This window comes from Podarcis erhardii (assembly GCF_964252035.2).
Source record: "Podarcis erhardii genome assembly, chromosome: 14".
NCBI lineage: Eukaryota > Metazoa > Chordata > Lepidosauria > Squamata > Lacertidae > Podarcis > Podarcis erhardii.
In genome coordinates this window covers 48,911,484-48,936,960 of record NC_138503.1, presented here as the reverse complement: position 1 = coordinate 48,936,960, position 25,477 = coordinate 48,911,484, and the positions used below count along the sequence as shown (strand labels likewise).

Sequence of the window (25,477 nt, the reverse complement as noted above, 5' to 3'; positions counted from 1 at the left end):
GGATCCAATGAAGCAGAATGTTGGAAGAATCAGCACAGATAAAAAGCACAGTGTTAATCTGTGGAACTCGCTGCCACCGGAGGCAGTGACGAGCACCGACTTAGATGGCCTTGAAGTGGGTTAGACAAATTCATGGAAAAGAGGGCTGTTGATGGTAACTAGACCCAGCCTTACTTTCTCCCCTTCACAGCTGGAGGCTGCAATGTTTCTGAATACCAGTTTCTGGAAACCCCAGAAAGGAAGAATGATCTTGTGCTCAAATCCTGCTTGCTGGTTTCCCATAGGCATTTGGGGCCACTGTGAGAACAGGATGCTGGACTAGATGGGCCGCTGGCCTGATCCTGCAAGCTTGCCTTCATTTTTAGGCATGGACTTCAAAGTGACAAGCCAATTGCAGAAACTCTGGATTTTGTAGGGAAGCATGGGCGGCCCCTCGCTGCGTGGTAGGCGTGCATTTTGTCGTTCATGAAGCAAGCCGTGTTCTTGGCTGAGGGAGGAGGCAGCGAGGCGTTGGAAGGCCAGTGAGCAGGCCGCCAGAGGTGAAGGAGACTTCCGCTGCTCCTGGCTTGGGAACGTTGCTGGCAGGCCTCTCCCAACATCTTTTAAAAATAAAGGCTGGTTTTCATCCGCAAGCTTGATGCTTTGTGATGGCTTCTGAGAGAAAAAGCAGGGTGGGATGAGGACAGGGTGGGAAGGAGCGGCAACCTGCATGGGAATTTGTTTTTAGGTAATACGCAGCCCCCATCCCTCAATTGCCCCACACTCTTCCTCGAGCAAGGAGGTGCAAATTTCCCCCACCCTGTTCCCCAGGGCTCCATTAGGCCCGCATCTAAAGCCTTTCCCTTCGCTTGAATGCCCCTCCGTAGGAATAAAAGGAATTCTAATAGACTGCCGGCAAGGACCCGCCATTCACCCTTTCCATGGAAACGAGGGGATGAGGGCTGCACTCCAGATTTGGCCCGCAGGAGGGGCCGGGAAGAAAAGGGAGGTGGTTTTTTGTTGTTGCAGAAGAGAGAAACCTTTGGGAAAGGGGGGGGGGGAGGAAGAACAATTGCTTTCCTTCCTCTTCCTCTCCTGCCTGTGGAGGAGCAGAGGTGTCAGGGGGTTCCCTCCTCCTGCAGAACTGGAGACTGGCCTGGGTGGAAGGGCCATCATCCGTGGCGGTGCGGGTGTGCGTAGAGCCAGTGGTGGACCTAATAATAATAACAACTTATTATTTATACCCCGCCCATCTGGCTGGGTTTCCCCAGCCACTCTGGGTGGCTCCCAACAGAATATTAAACGGAATAAAACTTCATACATTAAAAACTTCCCTATGCAGGGTTGCCTTCAGAAGTCTTCTAAAGGTTGGATAATTGCTCATCTCCTTGGCTTGTGGGTCACATAACTCCATACCCTCCAACATTTCTTCGATGAAAACAGGGACGTCCTAAGGGAAAGCGGGGCATTCTGGGATCAAATCAGAAACTGGGATGGCTTCTGTAAATTTAGGACTGCCCCTGGAAAATAGAAACACTTGGAGGGCTTGGGATACGACATCCTTAGGGCTACCGTACATCTGGGTTTCCGGCTGGAAAATGGCGTCCAGGCGGATTTTTGGCAAATCGACAAAAGGTCCGGGGAAACCCAGACGTATGGCAAGGGGAAGTTTAATATATTTTTTAGAAAATCATTTAAAAATTCAAGTCAGAAACCAGGACAGCTTCTGTAAATCCAGGACTGTCTCTGGAAAATAAGGAAACTTGGAGGGTCTGCCTCTGTGCTGCTGACTCTCAAACTTTGGGATGGTTGAAATAGATGCAACAACAAAAAATCAATTTGCCTTGTGCAACTCAAATTGGGTCTACCAGACCCACAATTTTCAAGCAATGTGGACTAAAGTCACGTATGGGACCCCTCTGGGATTGTTGTTGTTGTTTAGTCATTTAGAGCACGGCAGGCACTCCTGTCTTCCACTGCCTCCCACAGTTTGGTCAGACTCATGCTGGTAGCTTCGAGAACACTGTCCAACCATCTCGTCCTCTGTCGTCCCCTTCTCTTTGTGCCCTCCATTTTTCCCAACCTCAGGGTCTTTTCCAGGGAGTCTTCTCTTCTCATGAGGTGGCCAAAGTCTTGGAGCCTCAGCTTCAGGATCTGTCCTTCCAGTGAGCGCTCAGGGCTGATTTCCTTAAGAATGGAGAGGTTTGATCTTCTTGCAGTCCATGGGACTCTCAAGAGTCTCCTCCTGCACCATAATTCAAAAGCATCAATTCTTTGGCGATCAGCCTTCTTTATGGTCCAGCTCTCACTTCCATACATCAGTACTGGGAAAACCATAGCTTTAACTATACGGACCTTTGTTGGCAAGCTGATGTCTCTGCTTTTAAGATGTTGTCTAGGTTTGTCATTGCTTTTCTCCCAAGAAGCAGGCGCCTTTTAATTTTGTGGCTGCTGTCACCATCTGCAGTGATCATGGAGCCCAAGAAAGTAAAATCTCTCACTGCCTCCATTTCTTCCCCTTCTATTTGCCAGGAGGTGATGGGACCAGTGGCCATCATCTTCGTTTTTTTGATGTTGAGCTTCAGACCATATTTTGCGCTCTCCTCTTTCACCCTCATTAAAAGGTTCTTTAATTCCTCCTCACTTTCTGCCATCAATGTTGTGTCATCTGCATATCTGAGGTTGTTGATATTTCTTCCGGCCTCTGGGATTAGGGGCCCTGAAATTTGAGCTTTTTTAGTTTCTTTTTCCCCCTCCCCCCTTTTTTGGAGCTTCTTTAGTTTCATAGTAGATCTGACCCTGCATGGAGATCTGGCCCTGTATTGAAAAACCCTTTGACTAACAGGTTAGGAGGGACTACCACTATGGCAAATGGCCTGAGAGCCAGTCTCATTTCCCAGATGGCGGCCTGTATTTGTCTCCCACCATGTTGTGCTTTTCTCATGAGCAAAGCTGCCTCTGCACTATAATTTTGAAGCACTAACAGGCCACATTTAGCAGTCGTGGCTCCCCGCCACCCACCCAAAGGATTCTGGGAACTGTAGCTTCGTTAAGGGTGCAAGGAGTTGTGACGACACCCCTGCTCCCTTCACAGAGCTATAATTCCCAGAGTTCCCTGGGAAGAAGGAATGGCGGTGGCTGTTGTTGTTGTTTCCTAAATAGATTCAGGTATTGGCCAATTACTTATAATGGCATTTATTACAGCAACATGCTCCAGCTGCCGCCTGGCCAAAATGGCCGCCGGAATGGTTGCTAAACGTTGGGAATTGCGACTCCCAAGAATCTTTGGGAGAAGACATGACTGTTCAAAGCAGTATATAGTAGGGCTTTAAATGTATAGCGCAGATGTGTCTGTTCTTCAGATCTAGGCCTGGCCTAGGTCATTTTTTGCTTTCTCCCATTCCGGGTCAAGGTGCCTATAACCCAAGGCCAGCCAAGTAATTTTAACAGCTGAGGCATGTATCTCATGAGTTCCTCACCTCCTCTCCAGCAGTAAAAATCCCCCAATAATAAATTAAGTAGTCAGCAATTTGCTGCCCTATCGTGGCAGCCAAAATCAGTTGTCTGAGGCGCCTGCCTCAGTTTCCCTAATGGTAGAGCCGGCCCTGTCCAGATCCCATCTTTCCTTAGCCTGCCTGCAACCATTTTAATTTTTTTTAAAAAATAGGCTGCATTTGCCTCTACTTTCCTCTGGGAAGCTCAAGGCAGCCTTGGGATTTATATGAAGGGCGGGGTATACCATAAATAATCGACGCCAGTAAAACCAAAGTCCTCCTCTCTGTCACCCCTTTTAATCCTTGCAAGAGCCCTGTGAGGGAGGTTAGGGGAAAACATAGGCCACCCAGTGAGCTGTGTGGCTGAATGGAGATTTGAACTCGGAACCTCCTCAGCCCTAGCCTGACACTCCAACCACTACTCCATGCAGGCGGCCTTGAGGGCCATACCCCTCGACATTCCACACAGAAGGAGATCTGGGGCATGTTTGCAACACACCCATTCTCTCAGCCAAAGATTGCGGCCCAGCCTTTGCCCAACTTGTTCCTTATAGCTGAAAGCTTTCTACCAAGCATTCTCTGCTGCGATAATTTCTCCTCCGTGGCCCAACCCTCCCGCCATTGATTTGAAAAGCCCAGAGAGCTGCAACCCTTTGGTTAACGACCTGCTTGGAAAACGTAATTGTCTTGCAGTCAGAATCTACTTCAGCAGCTGCAGCGGGTGTGAATGGCAGGTTGCTCTAGGCATGGCATTTTAGGGTTTATGCTAATATGTTCACCTGCATGTGCAGCAGAGGCAAGATCGATCCATTGCAATGGCACCCCATCAGGAGGAGGGCTCAGTTTCAATGGTGGAACGCAATAGGGTCCAATTCCCAGCATCTTCAGGTAGGACTGGGATTTGCAATATGTGTTATTGTTGGTCAGAGAACGTCATTTGGCAGCCATGCAAATGCTAGAGATATTTCTGCATTGCAGAAGATTGGACTAGATGATCCTCAGCCTCCCTTCCAACTCTACAGGCCCTATGATTCTATGAAATCCTATGCCAATCAGTGCAAACAAGGATGTGCTAGCTGAAACAATGGCCTGACTTGCTAGGCTAGGCTCCACTTGATTTACTCTTTTATTCGTAACAATGAGGACTGGTGTCTTACTTTAGTTTTAGGCGTGGCACTACAACTCCATGGAATATCTCATGCTTTGTCCACAGAATGTCCCAGGTTCAATCCCCGACATATCCAGACAGGGCTTGAAAAGACTGTCTGGAACCTGGGACAGCTGCTGCCAGTCAAGGTTGGCAACACTGAATTGGATCCATGGCCTGATTCAGTAGAGGACAGCTTCTTAAGTTCTGAGATTTGCCCTGGAGAGAGTTGGATGTTGAAGAACAGCTACAAGGCAGTAGAAATGAGGAAGCTAACCAAGAACAAAGCAGTCCCACAGGAGGCAAAATCGGGATGGAGATTTGCCTGGGGCTGGTTAACACAGCAGCATAAATGGGAAAAGTCATGAGTTGTCCAGACTCCAACTCCAACCAGCCCCTGCCAGCACAACCAATAATCAGAAATGATGGGAGTTGTATTCCAGCCAGATCCAGCCACAGGGTCCCCAGCCTTGGTAGATACTTATCTTGGGAACAAATGCAACTGCATTGGGGGTGAAGGGTCCCCACTTATCCGGTTTCCAAAGTCTCCTGTCAGCTGCTGAGAAGGGCAGGTGGTACACCCAACTGTCTACTCCCGTAGTTGACAGTTGTCCCACTGTGAGTCTATACACGGCCGCTGTAGAAATCCAAACGATTGGACTTCCCCTTTGAGATTTCAGTATGCCTTTTGGTGTAGAAGAAGTGGTGCTTATTCCTTGGAGCAATACTAGTTTTTCTTCCAGGCCAAGAGTGGGGAACCTTGGGCTCCCCAGAATGGTCAGTGGTGATGAGAGTTGCAAGTCAGCAACATCTGGGTCGGCCAAAACACCCCCACACCAGCTCTAGGCCAAGACGGTCCACTACATCCTCTCCCTAATAGTGGACCTCCAGATGTCACTGGACTCTGAACTCCCACCTGTGCCAGGTAGCACTGCCAGTGGCAGAGATTGTTGTAGTCCAGGAATACCAGGTCAGAGAAGTCTGGTGTCCTCTTGATCCTTCCTTCCTTCCTTCCTTCCTTCCTTCCTTCCTTCCTTCCTTCCTTCCTTCCTTCCACTAAAACTCAGGCAAGGTGGGCTCCAGTGTTGTTCAAAAACAGCTGGGAGAAGGGAGTCTAAACCTTCCTGCCATGGCATTTACATGATCGGACTCCCCGCACCCAAACTGCTACAACCCCAAGCAGAAAAGGGTACTGATATTGTGCCTGCAACTCCCCAGGAGCTCACAGCAGCTTCAGCAGGTGGGTGGGTGAGTGATTCTGATCGGAAAGTCAGTGCAGGGAGATAGTATCAACCCCCATCACCAGCGCCACTTTTCTCATTGAGACTGGAGCCTCCCCTGAGTACTTTTTGATTGTATGCATGTGGGGAGGACCAGTGCCAGGAGATCCAATCAGGAATCTTCTGTATCTCATCTATCTGAACCAGGGATGGGGAATCTCAGGCCTGATGGCTGATTGTAGCCCTCCACCCTCCCTTCTCTCCTGCCCTTGGGGTTCTGCCAAGGCCACATCTTTCGCCAGCCCTTCTCAAGGGCTTTTGTCTGGCTGGGCTGTGTCAAAATAATGAGTCCCGATTGCCTGGACAGGGGGTGCAGAGGTGTATGTGTGGATATGTAGAAACTTGGGGCCTTTGGAGAGCAGCTAGCCAGTTGTGCGAAGGTAAGAGTTGCATTTGTTGCTTCACCCACTTTTGCCTGTACTTTTGCATTTGGCCCTGACCACAACTGTATTTGTATTTGGCCCCTGACCCCCACCCCCGCAAGCTGGAAAAGTGACCTCACCTGTAAGCTTAAGATATTAGGTCCCTTTCCTTCCTCTCCTTTGAGTTCTAAATCTGGCTGACTCCAAGTTTTGCAAAACGTTTTGCAGTCCTCACCATCATCTCTCTGGGGAGCATCCGACCTGCCGCACGACTGCTGTAGGAATAAGGATTGGCTGTCTTTGACCACAAGGGGAAGTAGGAAGACTCTGGATTCATAAACTCATAGAATTGTAAAGTAGGAAGGGACCTGAGGGCCATCTAATCCAGCCTTTCTCAACCTGTGGGTCCCCAGATGTTGTTGAACTACAACTCCCATCACCCCTAGCTAGCAAGGCCAGAGCTCAGGGATGATGGGAGTTGTAGTCCAACAACATCTGGGGACCCACAGGTTAAGAACTGCTGAGCAGTGCGGGAATATGCAGCTAGCCCATACAGGGCCCGAACCTGCGACCTTGGTGTTATCAGCACCATGTTCTAACCAACAGAGCTTTTGTACCTAACCTTGATGGTTTTGCTATTCTCCTGTTTTGAAACTTGACACTGCTCCTGTTTCCATGTTCTCAGCCCACATGGCTCATGTGCCAGACATCTGGTGGCTGAGATCTCCAGTTCCTATAGAACTGGAATCGGGATGCCTGCAGCAGCCTACCAACCCCCTGCTTTCGTTCGGTGGTTTCTTTGGATTGTAGGCTCATGTCCCACAGATTGCATCATTTTCACTTGTGTTACTCTGAAAAGCACCTTGTGCTTTGCCGCTGTAGCAAACCATCATTATTACATTAAATCATGAGAGTCGTGTGGTATAGTGACTATAGAGGCCACTTGTGCTCTGCTGACCATGTGTATGGGTGATTGCAATGCGCTCCGCCTTTGAAAACAGTCTGGAAGCAGCTGCAGCTAGGGCAGAATTGCAGCAACTATGATGTTACCTGAAGGTCCTGCAATGGCAGCGTGAACTACTAGCTCACAGATTCGAGGATCTGGTAATGATTTATAAAGCCCAAAATGGCTTAGGGCCCAACTATGCACAGGAACTCCCACCCAAAACCAGCTGACCCATTCCGTAAGATAATAATAATAATTTTTTATTTATATGCTGCCTATCCGAGTGGGTTGAGGAACTGCAAATGAGGCAGGTTCGTCTTAAAATGTAAAGTGAATTTGAAAGTTGATGGGTTTCAGTGGCTAGAGGTTTGGGCTAGGTCCTCTGAAACCAGGGTTCAAATCCCCACTCATTTATGAAGCTCACTGGGTGAGCCTCGTAGCCTAACCTACCTCGCGGGGTTGGGGAGAGGGAATACAAAATCTGCTGCCTCCTTGAGATCCTTGGAGTAAAGCCAGCTTGGATGGCTTTAAATTAGGACAAGAAAAACTCACAGAGGATAATGCTATCAATGGCTACTAGTTGTGATGGCTAAGCTTTGCCTCCACAGTCAGAGGCAGAAATGCTTCTGATTGCCAGTTGCTCAAAGAGTGTTGCTCTTGTGCTTGAACCCTGCTTGCACAATTCCCACAGGCATCACTTTGGCCACTGTGAGAACAGGATGCTGTCCTATATAGGCTACTGGCCTGATTCAGCACACTCTTCTTATGCTGTTGGATGGGACAGAACTCAAATAAATGAATAAATTTTGTTGTTTAGTCGTGTCTGACTCTTCGTGACCCCATGGACCAGAGCACGCCAGGCACTCCTGTCTTCCACTGCCTCCCGCAGCTTGGTCAAACTCATGCTAGTAGCTTCGAGAACACTGTCCAACCATCTCACCCTCTGTCGTCCCCTTCTTCTTGTGCCCTCCATCTTTCCCAACATCAGGGCCTTTTCCAAGGAGTCTTCTCTTCTCATGAGGTGGCCAAAGTCTTGGAGCCTCAGCTTCAGGATCTGTCCTTCCAGTGAGCACTCAGGGCTGATTTCCTTAAGAATGGATAAGTTTGATCTTCTTGCAGTCCGTGATTGTTATTTTATAAATATTGTGATTTTGCATGTGTGCTTATTTACCGGGACATTTTGCTGTTTCTCTTGAGCTGTACGCACTCTGTGCTCTTAGGAAGACAGGTGATTAATAAATGTAATAAACAAATAGAAGGGCTGATGAGGGTTGGAGAGAGAGCCGGGTTCCAATTCCTTCTCACTAGGGGTGTAGCTAGCTGCTCTGGCACCCAGAGCAGCAGGGGCGGGGGGCGATACATGCACAGGGGCAGTGAGGGAATCTGCCCAGGGGGGCAGTGCAGTGAGCTGACCATTGAGTCCGTCTGGCAGACGCAAGCCCCATGCTACTGTTTTGGGCAGCGCAGGGCCCCAAGCCACTGTGTCACTCCCAGAAGAGAAGTGTGGCTCGGGCACACTGCAGGCCAGGCCCCGCGGTAAGTGCCACCCCCTGTGGTATGCCATTTTGTCACTTCCTCAGGGATGACACCTGGGGCGGGCCGCACCCCCCCACCCCTTCCTACTCCCCTGCTTCTCACTCACTGACCATATTCCAAGCACTTTCTCTCACCCTATCGCAGCCTTCCCCTACCTAGTACACTCTGGAAGTTTTTGGACTACAACTCCTACCTCTCCAACACAGGACACCTATGTTCCGGCTGTGGCTGATGGGATTTGTAGTCTTTAAAATGCCTGGCAAGGATGCTAGGCTGGGAAAAGCCTGCCTTGAGGTACCTTGCAGTGTTGTTGTACAGTGGAGTAGCGTGGGGGGTGCAGGGGGGGCCGGCCACACCGGGCGCAACATCTGGGGGTTAGGGTTAGGGGGCGCAAATCCATGGGTTAGGGGGCGCAAATTACTTGCCTTGCCCCGGGTGCTGACAACCCACGCTACGCCACTGTTGTTGTATGACTAGAAACAGGAAGGTGGGGTCATCAGTTTCTTTGCAGGAAGACTAAGGCTCAGAAAGAATGACTTTGATTGTTGCACAAAAGTTTAGAATCCAACAGATTTTGTGGGTGCACTGCCAGTGAACAGACGGACCCTGTTCTGGCTCATGTGTTGCAGCAGCCACTTTCGACGGCACCAGAAGGAACTGGGCACCTAGGTTTCTGCACTCTGAATGACTTCCACCCCCCACCCCCACCCCCGGGGTAAAAAACGATGTGAGGAGGGCAACCCCCTCTGCTCTGTGTGGGTCATGGTAGGAAATGGCCAGAATGGTTGAAGGCTACTCCTCATCAGTCGGTAGAGCATGAGACTCTTAGGGTTGTGGGTTCGAGCCCCACATTGGACCAAAGATTCCTGCATGGGGGGGGGGGTTGTGCACCAGATGACCCTGGGGGGTCCTTTCCAGCTCTGTGCTTTTAACCTCTGTCGTTCAGTCCTTCCTGATGCCCAGCAGCTACCCATGGGAAATCAGGTGCCCTCGGCTCTCATTTCCAGCGGGCTGCGCGCATGACTCCCGCCCCCAACCACTACGCAGGGACCCCCACCCCCAAAAAGCTCCCCTCTCCTCCGCCTGCTGTTTCAGTCTCTGCCTGGGCTGCAGCTGCGCGCAGTTAGGAGAATCTCCCGGTGTGGAGGGACGAGGATGCCTCCCTCTCCCCCGGGCCCCTTCCCTCCCCCATTTTGGTCCTCCCTCTCCTCCATCGCAACCCCCCCCTCCCCAACGCACACTCCCACGCAGCTCCCACCTCCCTAAGCCAGACCTCTCTCATTCAAGCTTTCACACCGCTCTGCTCATTCAACCGCCGTGGCTTTGTTGTGCATGCGTGGGATTACATTTCAGAGAGGAGGGATGGCTGTGGCCAAATTAGACTGATGGAGGGCAACCCCCCCCCACCCCCCCACCCCCCCACCTCCTCTTGCTTTTTAAAAATTCCTCCTCCTCCTCTTTTTTGCCTCCCCTTCCTTACTGCGGAGGGTGTTTCCTTCCCTCTCTCCCATTTCATATTTTAAATCTGTAGCTTTTCTTGACCCTGCGTGATGGCGCTTTTATGCTTGGTAGGCTGCCTCTGTTTCTGATTGCTATTCCTGGCACACACACGCACGCACACACACACACACGGATCACAAACATCACACACCGGCGACAAGGCTGCCACCCACTCACAACACAAAACAAGAAGGGGGGGGGGAGAGAGAGAGAGGAAAAATCTGCCACCGCTGGTCCCTCAATCTCCTTGGATATCCTGATGTCTTTATAGTGCCACCGAGAGAGAGAGAGACCCTGAAACCACTCCCTCCGTATCCTTTCCCCCCACCTCTCCCTCATCTCCATCAGCACAACCTCCCCCCACCCTTTTAGCAGCCTGCAGCCAACCAATCAGCCCCCCCCCGACACACACACACACACACACACACACACAGCCGTGCGCGCCCTCCCTTCCTCTTCCACACACATGTTCACCATTCCTACCCCTGGCATTAAATTTTCAAACTGCAGGCTACGGGGCCGTTCCTAATTACCTCCTATCCCCTAGTGGTCTATGAATAATGACTACTGAAGGAGCTCAAAGAGGTTGCTAAGAAGAGAGAGAGAGAGAGAGAGAGAAAGGGGGAACAAAAAAATAAAAACAACAAAAAAGAATTGTGCTATATACATGTTTTTCTCCCCACGTTTTTCCCCCCTCCTAAAGGATCTAAATCTGTGACCACTCTGCTCTGGGAGGACGGCAAGGGAAAAGAGCGAGGGAGCGCCAAAGAGGAGACGGAAGAGGAGAAGAGGAGAGCTTGCAGGTAGGGCGAAAGGAGATCTTTCTTTGGGGTGCTTTGATGTCTCTTTGGTGGGGGGCTGCGCGCTGGCCGCTCATTCATCAGCTCCCTTCGCCTTCTTTCCCACCCAGCCCCTGTCCCCTGCCCTCCCTCTCCCCTTGGTTTTATGTTTCTTGCTTACGCCATTTAAATGCTTTGGGGAGATTGGGGGGGGGAGCGCTTCAGAGACAGCCGCGTTGGTCTTTCGGCTTTGGCAGAGTTGGTGAGTGTGCATTGTCTCCCCTCCAAGTGGATTGTTTGAAAAGGCTTCTGGATTTTCCTTGCAGAATTCCGAGCAAGCTGCATTCCTTCCTTCCTTCCTTCCTTCTTTCCTTTCGTGTGTTTGTTTGTTCTTTCAAAATCTGGTTGGACGCACAAGTGCAGGCGTGAAAAAGAAGTTTGGTTTTGGGGAGGGGTGCTTCTTTTCTTATGCGGGGGGTGGGGGAGATGTTCGGTGTCTCTGGAGAGTGGCTTTTTTTTAAAAAAAGAAGAAGTTCAAAGAATGCTAAATTGGTGGCGAGGCTGAGATTGAAGGTTATTTTGGATGATGCCTTCGTAAGGTCTCAGTAAAGTTGTCGGACTGAGACCCAGCATCCCATTATGTCTCGCCAGTGTTTCCATGCGTGGCTTTGATCGATGTGTTTCCCCATTGGTTCCTTTTCCCAGAGAATCAGTCTCTCCTCTGAGCTAGGAAGACCATAAATTGTAGCTAGCATTTGTACTGTACAGCTGTGATGGTTCATTTGGAAATCCCCCCAGGGCGGGGGGGGGGGCATGCTGGGAGAGAGAGAGAGAGAGAGAGAGAGAGAGAGAGAGATTTTCTCGAGGTCTCCCTGGGGTTCTCTTTTTCCCATGACAAATGTCTTGCCCCCTCCCGACACAAACCGCCCACTGACACGATTATTATTTTTTAAATAAATAAATGGGCTCTCCAGAGCCTCAAGGAAGCGTCGCCAGCCTGCAAAAGAGCCTCCGTGATATTCCTTCCTTTTTTCTTTTTCTGCTGCTGTTGCTGTTGCAGAAAATGAAAAGGAAGAAACTGGAAATGTATGCAGGGTGTTGAAGTATTGTTGCAGGAGGAGAGCTGGGAATCGGCTAGAGCCAAACTGCCAGCCAGCCAGCCTATGACATAGCAGCAGGATGCGGTCCACCCTCTGCCACTGAAGAGCTACTCAGAGCAGGCAATTGTGTGTCTTTGGCGCAGGTGTGGTGGCCGAGATCCACAAAAAGCCTCCACTCCAGAGCAACCCTATTAAAACCAACAAAGCGAGGCGACCCGGATGGGAGCAGATAGGTTTGTTGCACCTGTGTCGCTGTGTGCGCATGGGCGCATGAGTGCACTTGGAATTCACCGTGCAAATATTGAACCTTTTTAAAAAACAAAATAAAATAAAGCACAAATGTAAATCCATCTATGGAAAGGTGCAGAAAACGCACCGTTCAGGGAGGCGGCACGGAGAAGGTGCGGGACGAAACTTTGTGGCATGCACAAATCGTCGCAATGGTGGGTTTGTGACAAAGGAGGCAGGTGGGCAGGTTTCAGAATGAGGAGAGGAAGGCAAAGCTGCAGTGTTTGGCGTAGTGGACAGACTGCTGTTTGTAGGCCAGCTGTGTGCAGTGAGGTGGGGGAAAGAGGCTCTTTGCTCCAGATTTAGCCCAGCAGCAGCCTCTTTTTAATAGCAGTCAGAGAGATGCCTCCAGGAAGCCCACAAGGCAGAGATCACACAAGTGGCCTTTCTTGGTTGTTTTGACCTCAGCCCCTGGGGTTCAGAGATAGACTGCCTCTGAACATGGCAGTTCTATCTCTTGCTATCAAGGTTAATAGCTGCCTCCTGCTATTGTGTTTCAGACTGCATGTGGTTATTCTTCAGGGAGCATATAATTTCTGAGTGCTGCAAGGCATGGAAAAAGTAAAGTCCACAAACGCTCTGAAAGCACACTGTTTGTTTGAGGGGTGGGTTTGTTTTTGTCTTTTGCAATTTAATTGTTGATATACTGGCCTTTGGACCTTAAATTGAACCTACCCTTTCTCATACACTTAAACCCAAAACAGCCTTTGACTTTAGACCAGGGGCCGAAAAGATGCAAATCTCTTGCTAAACCCCTGCCAAGCCACAAAACAGGATGTCACAGTTTTAATATTATGCAGTTAGATAGGTTTAAAAATCTTGCTGATATTTCTTACTTCAGGGAGCTCATGGTTAATGTACGTGCATACTGGGTCAGTCCATGTTTTGCTTCACAACGACCCTGTAAGGTAGGTTAGGCTGAAAGAGCAAGAAACTGACAGGCTCAAGGCTACCCAACGGAGTGAGGATCTGAACCCAAGGAGCGCAGTTCAGTTTGCTGTGGCTGCTACAATGGCTTTGGCAAAAAAGAAAAGCTTTTTGTAGCTGTACCTGGAACAGCTAGAGGATCGAACCTGTGACCTTCTGCATGCGAGAAACATGCTCCACCACTGAGCTACAGCCCTTCCCTGACGTATTGTAACTACATATGTTGATGGTGTTCGTCGTCCATAGCTCTGGGAGGCTGTTGAGCACCACAGGTTCCAGATTCCACCCTTGTAGCATAAACCCAAGTTCCATATTGTTTGCCCTAAACTGGAATCATCAAATGCACCTCCCATGTTACTGTTTCCTCAAACTGCCCTGAACTTGGGGTCCGTTTGACCCCCAATACTTGATGAGCAAAAACCTGCTCAGGGAGGGTTCCCCCCCCCCAACCCGCTCTCCCCGTTTATTTATTTTAATGACGTTGTTTGTTGTTGTTTCGTAGGGAAGCAGAAGTCCAGAACGGCAGGGGAGGCGGGGAGAGGACTGTGGGGGCGGAGAGTCGATTTAAATTGGGCTTAATGGATTCCCAAGGCAGCTTTTCGAGATGAAAGTCAAAATAAGACTGAATCTCAGAAGACCTGTCTCTTGCATTAAAGATGCTGCTCTCCTCATCTTAGCTCCTCTTCCCTCCCCTTCCTCCTTTTCTTCTTTTTAAAGGGGGAAGAGGGAGGGGGGGGAGATTTCTGTGTTATGTGCACAGACGACAGAGTGGAGTTTTCTAGTCTTATAATGAGGACCCTAATTGAAGAGCGTAACCCTCGTGGGATCTGCATTCACTGACGGCTGTTTCTCACTCCTACTGGACTGTGGCTTTCTGTCTGGGGCAGAGTAGGCCGGTGGTCAGTGTGCAAGTCTCAAAAGGTATGGGGGTTTAAACAGTGCTATCTCTATTATTGTTATTTAATGCACATCTATCCCGGCTCTCTCCCAAATTGGGATTCAAGGCAGCTGGTTTAAAATTTAAAAATGCAAGCTAACGAAAACAAGCTAGTGAACAAACCATAATTCAAAGGCATCAGAGCACATTTGAAACCCAGTTTGCCCTGATAGGGGGACAGCGAGTCTGCACCTTAGTCTCCAAAGGCATCTCTGAACGGGAGAGTCCTAGCTAGCTGGCGGAAGGATTGCGGAGAGGGAACTGGTCTAGCCTCTCTTGGGAGGGAATCCCACCATCTGGGGGTAGCCAAAAAAAAAAAAAAGAAGCTGCCTCTTGTATCACCACCAAGCATGGCTCTCACGTTGATGGGACCTAGAGAAGGCCTTAAATGGCAATACCTGAAGGACCACCTCTCCCCACATAAACCGACCCAGACTCTGCGTTCATCACCTGAGGCCCTTCTTCATGTTCCTCCTCCCCATGAAGTCCGGAGGGCGGCAACAAAAGAACAGGGCCTTCTGTGCAGTGGCTCCCTGTTTGTGGAATGCTGGCCCCAGGGAGACTCACCTGGCGCCTTCCACATATATATATATATATATATATATATATATATATATATATATATATGGAGCCTGGTGAAAACGTTCCTCTTCAACCAGGCCTTTGACTGATTAATATTCTACAGCCTTTTAAGTATGTTTGTGTATGAGGGGTAGGGGGTGTTATTGTTTTCTTGTTTCTGGTTTAACTATTTATTTGTGCTTTTTCCTTATATTTTTATCTTGTGAACCACCCTGATATCTTTTGATGAAGGGCGGTATGTAAATTTAATAATAAATAAATAAATAAATACAGTAAGGTGATCGATCGCCTGAGGATCGTAGCACCTGGGCAGGTTTGTGTAGGGAGATATGATCTTTCAGGTAGTCTTAGTGCCCTTAGTGTCCTTTTGGCACTAGGGATATATCTCAGACACATTATGAAATGAGGCAGGCAGGCAGGCAGGCCGGCCAACAACAACATGTGTGCTCTGCATATGCAGACCAGAAATTGCTTGCTTTGCCTTAACAATGTAAGAAGCTCCCTCTGGCCTCTCAGTCCTCCACTCCATAGCCTCTCTTTTGATACACACCCAGTTCTGCTGGATGGGTGAGATTCTGTGGGAGGCATTTGGTTCCTGGGGGCAAGGTGCCTGTGAGGGTCCTGGGTCTTGTTGTACAGAAGATTTCTTGGGGGTCTCCTGTCTGTTAGTCTCGGTGGTCTCTCCAGTTCTCAGCAGCAGGCCCAGAGTCCTGGATCTATTCTTGCTCTTTGTCCCGGCTCCTTAGATTGCAACTCTGCACACACACACACCCCCCCCGACACTATGTCTGGATTGCTGCTGGATTCTGGGGTCACAACACTAAGTTGGGGAAGGCCGCTTTAGCATTAAGACTAAAACCTGGTTGTTATTTTGGGGGAAGATCATCTGGAAAGACCCTTGTGTGACCAGATAGTTGCCGTATCTATTCCCTGAGAGGAGACAGGGCAATTCACGGGGCAATTCCCAATCCCTCTTTTGCAAATCTGATTTCCAATAAAGCAGTGTTTTTACGCAGAGAAGAATCCCAGCATCCAGTGGCTTCACAATTCTCTGAAATGTGTTATTAAAAACGTTTGTACCTTGCCTTTTTGGCATGCGGGTCTAACGGAGGCAGCCCACAAACCAATAATTGAAATTCAGAAGCAAACACAGATGAAAAACGTAACCAAACAGATAGCATCGGAACCAGGCAGCTGGGAAAGGACAAAAACAAGGAGATACACAATAAATAGCCAGGCAGTGGAAACAACATAAGCCGCCTCCAGCCCCCCTCCCTATCCCCCCCACCTCGGACATAACAAGAGGCCTCAAAAGGTGCTCTGGAAAAGAATCACCTTTAAAAAACAGCTTGGGTGGCCTGTTCCCAGGCAACCGTTAGCCGTAACCCAGGCAGCAGGGGAGATCAGAGAAGGACTCTGGAAAATGTTGAAGCAGGTAATGCCAGTAAACATGAGCCAGTGGTGTGATGTAGTGGTTAAGAAAACCAACGCAATCTGGACTTGCATTAAAGGGAGTGTAACAACAACAACAACAACAACAACAACAACAACAACAACAACAACAACTTATTTATACTCCGCCCATCTGGCTGGGTTCCCCCAGCCACTCTGGGCGGCTCCCAACAGAATATTAAAAACACGATAAAACATCAAACATTAAAAACTTCCCTGTGCAGGGCTGCCTTCAGATGTCTTCTAAATGTTGTGGAGTTCTTTATCTCTTTGACATCTAATGTGGTGGCGTTCCACAGGGCTGGTGCCACCACCAAGAAAGCCCTCTGCCTGGTTCCCTGTAATCTCACTTCTCGCAGCGAGAGAACCGCCAGAAGGCCCTTGGTGCTGGACCTCCGTGTCCGGGCTGAATGATGGAGGTGGAGACGCTCCTTCAGGTATACTGGGCCGAGGTCATTTAGGGCTTTAAAGGTCAGCACCAACACTTTGAATGGTGCTCAGAAACGAAGTGGTAGGTGCACGCTGCTCTTTGCTGTTCAGACCACATCTGGAGTTCTAGGCACCACATTTTAAGAAGGACATTGGCAAACCAGAGCACCGTCCAGAGGAGGAGCGTTCTGTAAGTCAAATCCTACAAGGGATGGTTGTAAGAGCTGGGTGTGCTTAGCCTGGAGAAGAGAAGATTATGGAAGCTGTCCTCAGAGATCCGACGGGCTGCTGTGCGGGTGACAGAGCAGACTGGTTCTCTGTAGATTCAGGATTGGAACCGATGGCTGCAAAAGGCAGGAAATGGAATTTTGGCTCATGTTTAGAGAAACCTCCCGGCAGGGAAAGCTCCTTGGGAAATGCTGAGTTCTCGGCTGGAGGTATAGGGTAGCAGAGGATGGGCAGCCAGGGGTGCTGTAGCGCAGTCGCCTTTTGCCTTGCAGAACCTGCATTGAGTCAGGGATTGGAGTCGATGGCCTTCGAGGTCCCTTCCACTTTTGTGGCCCAATGATTTTATACGGGAGAAGGCAGTTGTTGAGGCACCCTGGGCTCTGGCGGATTGCAGGGTAGCCGCAGAACGAGAACAGATGCTCCGACTGCTCACTGTTTACCAGCAACAGTCCCTATTTTTGGAGCCCTGTACTCTATTTTTGCCTTTGTAAGAAGGCCTTGTTAACACTGTGTTGTACTCATTAGAGTGAGTTGCTAGAGCTCTCGTTCTTCAAGATTCAGCACCCTCCCCAGGGTTACGTTTCGGAAGAGACGGGTGTTTCTTGAACTTGGTGCATGTCCCCCAAGGGATCTGAAGAAGCCAGGAGAATTAAGAAGTGGCTCAGAGGTCAAGTTTGCATGCAGCATACCCCACAATGCTTTGAAACCAAAATCCGGGACGCCATCTTCCCAGGCGCCATCTTCCTGGTTTTTTGATCGCGATGGCACAGTGGCCATTTTAGTTGCTGTGATCTTGCACGATTTCGCACTGCAGTTCCCCCCCAAAAAACCCTATTTTGGGGGGGCACAGCGCCCCAAAACGTGCATTTTGGAGTGGCACACAAGATTGTGCCTCCCCATGTTTTCTGAGGGGAAATGGTGTCACGAAATTGTGCGAGATCGCAGCAGCCAAAATGGCCGCTGTTCTCTCACAAGAAAAAAGGGATGTCTCAGTTTTTTCGGGACACTTGCAGGGTACGCATGCAGAGGCCTCAGATTGCACCCCTGTCAGCATGTCCAGGTAGGGGATAGGGAAGGCCCTTGCTTTGCACTATGGAGAGCTGCTGCCATTCTGAGTAGACAATACTGAGCTAGATGGACTGCCGTGGTAAAAGGCAGCAGGTTTAAAAGCAACTCTTCATTCAGGACCATGAGGACTAGCATCTTGCTTAAAGGAAGAGCTATACCTGAGTAGTGTAGCACATGACTTGCATGCCAAAGGTGCCAGGTTCAATCCCTGGCTTCTCCAGGAATATTCCCTCCCTGAAACCCGTGGCCAGTTAGTGAAGACAGTATTGAGCTAGGTGTGCTGCTGACTTTGGTGTAAAGCAGCTCCCTCTGTTCCTATTTGCATCTGGAGGAAGTTCCATGCTTATGGTGCCACCACTGAAAAGGCCCCGTCTCTTGTGTGAGCAATGGAGAGAGCAGGACCTCCGAGGCCACTTTTCATGAACAACAGGTTTGTAAAGGAGAAGAACTTCTTTCTTCCACTCCGTCTTCTTGTGGCAATGCAGGGTGGCTGGTCAGATTTTGCTTGTCCTGTGAAGTGCAGCAGGGTTGTGTGGATGCTGAGATTGTGTCAGTGCAAAGAAAAAGCAATTATGGTCCTGGGTACAGAGATCATCCACCTTCCTGAGAACCACAGCCCTCCTCCTCCTCTTCGTCTTCTTCCGCCTCCGCCTCCTCCTTCTCCTCCTTTTTTAAAGCACAAGTTTCTAGCCCACATCAATGGCTGGGAAGATACGTGGGCAAAACCGACTGAAACCTTGAGTAAGGCCTGGAAAAGATTGCTTGACAAGAGCAACTACAGCACCTTTCTCCCTCTTTGTGAGGGGCAAAACTGGAATGAACTATGTGAAATAAGCAACAATGGAAACGTATCGTGTTTGCCTCCTTTCTACAAATTGCAGAAATGGGTTTGCCTTGCACTGCCTGGGTCTGAGCATTTGTGCTGTTTTTATGCAGAGCTCTAGCTGTGACCTTTCCAAGTTGAGACTGTCTCCCTGTCCCTCCCCTCCCCTAGCCTGCTGTTCCGCAGCTGTAATTAAAACTTGGCCAAGAAGACCCTTAGCCATCTTTTGCAGGCAGAGCTGGCATCAGGACTTTGAGGATTAGGTTGGATAAGGCACCATCCATTGGTCCCCTTAAATAAGAAGGGGGGGGTAGATGCAAAAAGCAAGGGACTGCCCCAGAATCCTTTGGTGAGATCACTCATGCAAGTGAGTCAAGCTACATTATTTATTGATTTGCTCAAGCTATAGTCCGCTTAATATTATAATAAAACATTTGAAAGCAGTTTATAAAAAGGGGTTGCATGCTCTGCTAAGACCTTCTCAGAGCAGAACCATTGAAGTTAATGATCACAGCTGATTTAAGTTCATTAATTACCCTGAATAGGACAATTCCTTTCATGGAGGTTGTGGGAACACTGCAAGATAGCTCAGTTGGCTAGAACGTTGTGCTGACAACGCCAAGGTTGCAGGTTCGATCCCTGTATGGGACAGCTGCATATTCCTGCTTTGCAGGGGTTGGCCGGGATGATTCTCAGGGTCCTCTCCAACTCTACAATCCTATGAAATAAGGGTTGAATCCAGACACTTGGAATGCCAGGTTAAGGGCAGGGGGATGAGAGGAGCATTGTTCGAAACTAGCCGGGTGCGTTTTGCTACTAGCATGGGTCCTATTGCAACTTTGTGGATATTTCCAGGTGCCAGATGGTGACCACCATCTTATAACCTCTTCCTTAGTCCATAGTTAATACCATTTCCATTTTCCTTGTGTGTGTTCCTCCTTCTTGCGTACTGGGACAAGCATACTGTTGTAAGAGCAAGCTACAGTCAAGCAATGTAGTTGAGAACGTAGCATCATGGAATCTGTTGGAAGGAACAATCATTCCGCTGTGGTGACCGTAACCCAGGTTTAAGGTGGCATTTGGCGCCTAGCTTATATATCTGAGTTTCTAACCCTGGAGAGGAGGGGAGAGACACCAGCAATGAGCCATGCCACTGTACTGGGCCCATAAGACGCAGGATACAGAGGCACCAGCTTATGGTCAGAGATTTCTTTTTTTAAAAAAAATAATATTTATTAAAGTTTCAACAATTACAGAAAGAAAAAATAAACAGACCACATTAAACAAAAACAAAACAACACACCACACCACACCACAATATAAAAAAGAGGGGGGAAAGGGGAAAAAACAGAGAAATAAAACCCATTAAACAAAAACAAAAACGCAAAAAAGAAAATGCATCAGATCTCCTCATTACCATTCTTTCATTAGCTTATTTCCTTGACCTCCTCACACCTCCCTTTTTTGTATTCTAGGTCTATTATCTATTTCAGCAAATCCTTTCCCTCTTTTAAATTTTTTGTCCTGTAAATTGTCTTAATATAATGTAGCTTTACTTTTCCTCTTTTCACCAATTAACAGTCAGTTATTCCCAAATCCTTTATATCCTTATGGTCAGAGATTTCTCCTCCACCGGCTGCCACCACTGACCAGGGGCTGCTTCCCCACTCCTTCCCCTTCACAGCAGGAGGAGATGGAGCCGGCCACTGAAGTCAAGACCCTCTTGGCTCTGCACTCAGCCTCCTCTGCTGTTTTTGAACGTTGGAGGGCCCTCTCCCAAAATATGGGACGCAAGTGGCGCTGTGGGTTAAACCACAGAGCCTAGGGCTTGCCCATCGGAAGGTCGGCGGTTTGAATCCCCACGACGGGGTGAGCTCCCGTTGCTCGGTCCCTGCTCCTGCCAACCTAGCAGTTCGAAAGCACGTCAAAGTGCAAGTAGATAAATAGGTACCACTCCGGCAGGAAGGTAAACGGTGTTTCCGTGCACTGCTCTGGTTTCACCAGAAGCGGCTTAGTCATGCTGGCCACATGACCTGGAAGCTGTACGCCGGCTCCCTCGGCCAATAAAGTGAGATGAGCGCCGCAACCCCAGAGTCGGCCACGACTGGACCTAACGGTCAGGGGTCCCTTTACCTTTACCTTTACCCCCAAAATATTGGGGGGGGGTGCGAAAGAGCTCGGCCCCTAGAAGATGGTGCCCCTGGCCAAGTGTTGGCTCTGATCATTGGATGCCAGGCTAAGAGGAACGGGTTTCTAGCGAGTGATCTGAGCCTTTTACCTCCCCTTTAGAGGAATGCATATTGACAATGACAATGAAGGTACAGCCGTATGTGATTGATTCTCCCGCCCCCATTCCATTACAAGGTATCAGGAGAACCTACAGTGGTAGAGAGGGGTTTAATTTCAGGCACCGCTGCACTGAATAAGAATAGGGCTTGTCGCCTTTCATCCGGAGATCCCAGGATGTGGCAGGACCTGATCCATGCAGAGCGTATCGGCAGAGCTGGCCGTTCTGTCGGGGGACAAGGGGCTTGCTGCAAGCCAGCTGTTGTGATGAAGGAGGCCACACCAGGGGGGAAAGACCCACTCAAGGGGTCTCCTTCCTTCCTTCCTTCCTTCCTTCCTTCCTTCCTTCCTTCCTTCCTTCCTTCCCAGTAACCTGTCCTCCCCACCCATCCCAGGAAAAGTCACCCCTATGAAATAGCCCTGAACCATCAGCCTCCAAAGCAATCCATTGCTTGAATTTGCAGGTGCCTTTTCGAAATATTGGAACCATTGTCGCTTAAAATCTAATAGCCTCCCTTTAGGAAAAGCTGTAGCTGAGTGCACCCAGAAGGCCACAGGTTCGATCCCTGGTTTGGCCAGTTAGGGCTGAGAATGTCGCTTGTCCTGGAGAGCCTCTGCCAGTCCGTGTGGACAATATAGGCTTGGTATAAGGCCCCCATCTGCGCTGTGCATTTGAAACATACCTCCAACATGTTGGGTCCCAAAACCGGGATGTGCATCTTCCCATCCATGGTCCTGCACAAGTCATGTGACCCATGCAAGACCACGGAGCTCAAAAGACACACTTTGGGGGGGCAGGGGGGGCAAGATCACAGCACCCAAAATGGGACACTACAGGGTATGATTTAAAGCAGTAACTTGCCACTTTAAACAGTCCTATGTCCTACCCCCAAAGAATCCTGGGAAGTGTAGTTTGCTAAGGGTGCTGAGAGTGTCTTGGAAACCCCGACTCCCCTCACAGAGCTGCGGTTCCCATAGTAGTCTTTAGCTTGCACAATTTTTGCTTCAATCTGTCTACAAAAGCGGGAGGCGGACTTCCTGTTTAGAGCCTTCCCGCTTCGGTATCAAATTAAAATGTTTCTTAATCCAATTTTCCGTTCTACTCACTTGTTTAGAGTCCAATTGGCCACAGGAAAAAGTCAGCGCTCTCCGGCAACGGCTGTGCGGCTTCACTCCGTAAAAATAGCGGTCGATTCAAAACACCGCGCCGCTCACCCCACGTTGCTTCGGATCCCTGAAAAAGGGTTTCCCTGCGAGTAGGGGAGGCGCTCCTGGTGTCAGACGAATCCCACGTTCCCAGGCTTCCTCCGCCTGGGATTTTTAAAGGGTCTCCGCCTTCGCCGCGGCGGCAAGACCCGATTTTTGCGGAGCGGGTTCCTCTCTGTCAGAGGAGCTCCGCCATTGCCGATGGCGCTAACCCAGAAGTCCCGGTTCCCATAGTAGTCAATCCTCAGGGAACTCTGGGAATTGTAGCTGTCTGAGGGAGCCATAGCCAACCGCAGCCTCCAAGGCTTAGGCAGTGAGCGGTGTCTTTCCCAGCCCTATTATCCTACATGAAATCCTTTTAACTGGAGGCGCCGCTGATTGAACATAGAACTGCAAAGTTCAGAGAGACCCCCAATTCCTGTCAGATGGCCACTCAACCTTTGCTTAAAAACTTTCAACGAAGGGAGTCCGCCACCTTCTGAGGTGGTCTGTTCCACAGCCAAACAAGCCTTTGCCCTCAGAAAGTTATTCCTGATTTTTCGTCAGAATCTCCCTTTTTTGCCATTTGAATCTACTAGTTTGGGCCCTGCAGAGCAGCCGAAAACCAGCTTGCTCCATTTTCCATGTGGCAGCCCTCTTGATATTTCAAGACGGCTATCACATCACAGGAGAGCTTTTTGCATGCAGAGCTGGTCTCTGCCACTTAGCTGGTCTCCCTCCCCTGTCAGGGAGTGATGGCCAGCCTTCCCCCTCTACTCTAGGCGGAGGGTGGGGAACCCTCCAATTCTCCTGTAAATGATCATCATTAAAATCCTCCTGCCTCCGATTTATTTTGCTTTCCATCTGGCTCGGCGTCTTCCAGAAGCAAGCAGGACGATTAGAGACACACACACACACACACACACACACAGAGAGAGAGAGAGAGAGAGAGAGAGAGAGGCGCTATCTATCTCTTTCTGCTGCGCACCAAAGGGAAATGAGCGAGGGCAAGGAAGAGGGGGAGGGTTTTTTCCGCGGCAGGCAATCCATCAATCCTCGGTTGTCAGACGAGGGCCTTTGGAGTTCTCTGCGCCAGGCTGTTCTCCTTTCCAGGAGGCGTCCCTCTCCTTGCCCAGCTCCTCGGAAAAAGGAGGTCGAGAGAGGGAGGCTGGGTTTCTTCTGCTTTACGGCATACTTGAACTTCTTGCAGGCCAGCCTTTCAGAGCGCCGCTGGCTTCTGGCAGCCAGAGCTGCCTGGGAAACGTCAGCCTGTCTGTGGGTCTGCTTGTTAGTAGGGCCAGCATTTGTTGAGAGGACCCCTTTCCCCAGTGCTCAGGATGGGGGCGAAGTTTGGAAACAGCAACAACATCACCATCCTGTTGCTGCTTTAAAAAAACGAGGAGCTTTTAACTCAACGTGCACATGGACCCTCCGCCTGGTTTCTCTTCCCAGCCCCTGAATAGTTATCGTCCTGGCTGTGCCAGCAGAAGCAGTACCACTCTATTGCCTCTTTACACAGGCAGCTTTCAAGTCACTCTGGTCCCTGTCTCTGGATAATCACTGTCCTGATGGCGCCTTTGGGAGACACCCGGTTAAAATCTTGCTAGTGTGCATTGCTTACACTGTCCTTCTCTGGGGCTCAGCTCCCTTGCAAGGGTCAGTTCCATATCAGAATGGGGGACCAACTCACCTGGTTGTGTTAAAAATTGTGACTTAAATGGGCTCTCTCTGGCCCCGTTATTAGATTAATAAAGTACGTTTTGCAAGTGTAGGATGGCTAAAGGGTTTCTGGATAGCAGAGTTATTCCAGTAAATATAATGCATGGAAGGCACTTAGAAACCCTGGCAGTGCATTATATTTGTCTCTGCATTTATATCTCCTGTTAGCTATCTATCTATCCATCTATCTATCTACCGGTATCCATCCATCGGGGAACCTGTGGCACTTCATTTGTTGTTGGACTACATTTCCCAGCAACCACAGCAAGTTTGGCCAATAGTCAGAGATAATGGGAGATGTAGTCCACCACATCTGAAGGGCCACAGGTATTTAATGTGTGTGTGTGTGTGTGTGTGTGTGTGTGTGTGTGTGTGTTACTTTTCAGGGGCTGCTAAAAACGTTATTGTACTGGCAACTCTATCCAAATACGTATTTTAGTTTATTCTATTGGTATTTTCTTTATTAAAAGACCAGTTATTAACTTTGTATTTTATTGACAATCTGAATGCTTGTTTTGATTTTAAAAGACTGCTTAGAGGTTCTAGATGTACAAGCAGCATATCAGTTTTGTTAAATGAAACAAAAATGTGTGTGTGTATGTGTATATTAACAATGGGGAATCAGTGGCCCTACAGATATTGTGTATGCGTGTATATATGTATAGAAAGTATATGCATGTGTATATATAGTATACTATTTATATATAGTGCGTGTAGAATATATATTATACACACACACACACACACACACACACATATATATCCCAGTGTTCTACTGTGACTGACATGTGGAGTACACCCAAATTATCACCTCACCCCCTGCATGTAACATACTGTTTTAGCTGACAAGTGCAGCTGTTCCTGTAACCTTTCAAGATAACGACAAAGAGGTATTTAGGGGGGGTCCCGGGAGAAAAGTGTCCCCCCACCCACACAAGCACCGTAATTTGGTCTGTGTGGAACTATGGGATGCCAATATTCTTTGCTGTGAAAGCAGTGGTATCCGTTTAGAGATCTCTGTGCCTGTAGCCTTCCTCGTCTGTCCCCCCATGAGTCTCTCTGGGTCGCTCAGTTTAAGGCTGCCAGTTGTCAGCCTAGAGATGCTTCCGGTCCCTTTTGTCGAAAAGCTTCCGAAGTCTAAGAACATAAGGAAAAGCCCGAGGGATCTCACCAAAGGTCTGTCTTGCCCGGTGTCCTGTTCCCCAGAGGACGTTGGCAAGGTAAGAAGAGATGCAGTTGTCTTCTGCCCTTCAAGTGTTGGTGTTGACCTTTAAAGCCCTAAACGGCCTCAGTCCAGTATACCTGAAGGAGCGTCTCCACCCCCATTGTTCTGCCCGGACACTGAGGTCCAGCGCCGAGGGCCTTCTGGCGGTTCCCTCACTGCGAGAAGCCAAGTTACAGGGAACCAGGCAAAGGGCCTTCTCAGTAGT

General features: G+C 49.3%; 1 protein-coding gene across 2 annotated transcripts in view; it reads left to right on the top strand.

Moving 5' to 3' along the window:
* RAI1 (retinoic acid induced 1) overlaps nt 1-25,477 on the top strand; it is a 208,427-nt gene that overhangs the window by 59,850 nt on the left and 123,100 nt on the right. Inside the window, exons 1-2 of one of the 2 annotated variants that reach the window (XM_081839494.1) lie at nt 3,028-3,147; nt 10,948-11,047. The gene's annotated coding sequence lies outside the window, so the exon portion shown is untranslated. Of the gene's footprint in view, nt 1-3,027; nt 3,148-10,947; nt 11,048-25,477 lie in introns of those variants that run through there. The other variant, XM_081839493.1, reaches the window with a different exon arrangement.